This window comes from Penaeus chinensis, chromosome 27, assembly GCF_019202785.1.
Source record: "Penaeus chinensis breed Huanghai No. 1 chromosome 27, ASM1920278v2, whole genome shotgun sequence".
NCBI lineage: Eukaryota > Metazoa > Arthropoda > Malacostraca > Decapoda > Penaeidae > Penaeus > Penaeus chinensis.
Window position 1 is genome coordinate 27,646,524 of NC_061845.1, and position 2,343 is coordinate 27,648,866.

Genomic DNA, 2,343 nt, shown 5'->3' on the forward strand with positions numbered 1-2,343 from the left:
GAGAGAGGGGGGGGAAGAGAGAGAGCGAGAGAGAGAGAGAGAGAGAGAGAGAGAGAGAGAGAGAGAGAGAGAGAGAGAGAGAGAGAGAGAGAGAGAGAGAGAGAGAGAGAGAGAGAGAGGGAGACAGACAGACAGACAGAGAGAGAAAGAAAGAAAACGAGAATCGAAGCCCTTGCAATATCTGGGTTGGCGAATAGGAAGCAGATAAACGAAACACAAAAAGAAAACTGATCTTTCTAAAAAGGGTTTACGAGCCTAACTCATTTTCCTCTCCCAACACACACGTATAAATCACAGCACTTATTATCATTTGATATTTAACCAGTAAAGATTACATCCCTTAGCATTCACAACGAATTCAAAACAAAACAAATTGAAATCTGGCATATATGTTGAAAAAAAGTTTGTCATTATGGTTATGAACAAAGTCTGGGGAATATTTATAAAAAATGAGAGAATCTAACTTGCCTTACAAATCCAGATTATTTCATCAAGGTTACACAGCCTTAAAATATTTAATTAAATGCATAATGATATACTTAAGAAATGATGTATATCAGATAATATTTCGCCAGTCAAGCTCAAGTCACGTTGACGTCATAATGCAATGAAAATCGTCATACCGGTGTTTTGCATTTCCTCGAAGAAAAACATGCAAGTTGTGTGCAAACACGGACAAAAATGTTCACCAGTTCGCTGGTAGATTCCGTCTCATAAAAATTTACCTTTCTGGGTGGCGAGTCATAATGTGGGGAGGAAGGGGGAGGAATGGAATATACATACATACATACATACATACATACATATATATATATATATATAATATATATATATATATATATATATATATATATATATATATATATATATATATATATCCCATGCTCACGGGAGTATACCCTGGTTTAGTGAGCAGGGCCGTGTGTTGCTGCTCATAAGTCCACTCTAGACAGGGCCAACCTTGCTGGAGGGGCTTATCAGTAGCATCCCGGCCAAAATACTCCCCCTCCCACTAAGATACACCTAGGCCAGTAATTGGGAGGTAACTCGGCTGTCTACCTCACAATCAAAAACCATGACTGCACAAACAGAGCAACGGCCCTCATTCCCCGGAGGCGAAGGAGCCCCTGGTTACGGCGGTGATCAGGATAGCTCCGGAGCAGAGGGTGCTAACAATCCCCGGCCAAGAACAGGCCGCCCCACGTTGATGAACCATTGCACATATAATATAAGGACAATGGGAACAAAATCAGACTTACTAGCATTACTTGAAGAACTCTCCTTCATTAAATGGGATGTTGTAGGACTCTGTGAGGCTAGAAGACTAGGCGAAGAACAGAAGATATTAAATGATGGACACGTGCTCTATTGGAGTGGTAAACCTCATGGTAGAAAGCAAGAATTAGGGGTAGGTTTCTTAGTTCACAAACGTTTCGGAAAAAAAATATCGTAAAATTCCACAGTATAAACGAAAGAGTGGCTTCAGTAACAACTTAAAGATTGTTCAAGTCTATGCTCCAACCTGCAGCCACAGTGATGAAGAAATAGAAAACTTCTATGAAGATGTTCAATTCGCCAGCGAGAGAGTAAAAATCCACTTCACAATAATCATGGGAGACTTTAATGCAAAATAGGTAAAAAGACAGAAGGAGAAACCGTAGAGGGGAATCACGGAATAGGCTCTAGGAATGAGAGGGGACAAATGCTAGGCGACTTTGCGGAGGCTTGATCACTCAATATCATGAATACATTCTTCGAAAAAAGACTAGAACGGAAGTGGACATGGAAGTCGCCATCGGACATCAAAAACGAAATTGACTTCATAATTTCAAATAGGCGTGATATAGTAAAAAATGTGTTATAAATAAGGCAAATGTTGGCAGCGACCATAGGTTGGTCAGAGGCCAAACTAAATTACACATCAGAAGGGAAAGGAATAAAGTCATACGAAAACCGGAGCCAAACTTAGCTAACTTGAAGACCAAAGCGACAGAATTTAGCATTAACATCCAAAACAGATATTCTCTTCTCAGCGTCGAAGATCTCAACATTGACCAAATCAACAAACAGTTCAATGACATAATAAAGGAAGCTGCACTTGAAGTAGGCAGTAAGAACGTCAAACAAAGCTTCAGTAAGCTCTCGATAGAAACTGAAGAATTTATGCAAAAACGTAGGGCCATGAAAGCATCATCAAAGAGGGACAAAATAGAATTAGCTGAACTAACAAAAACTATAAATGAAAAGAAGAGAGATGTAAGGAAATAATAAATGAAACAGTGATCTCAGGTACCAGCATGAAAACAGCTAAAAGGAGACCTGGAATAGGGAGAAATCAAATAT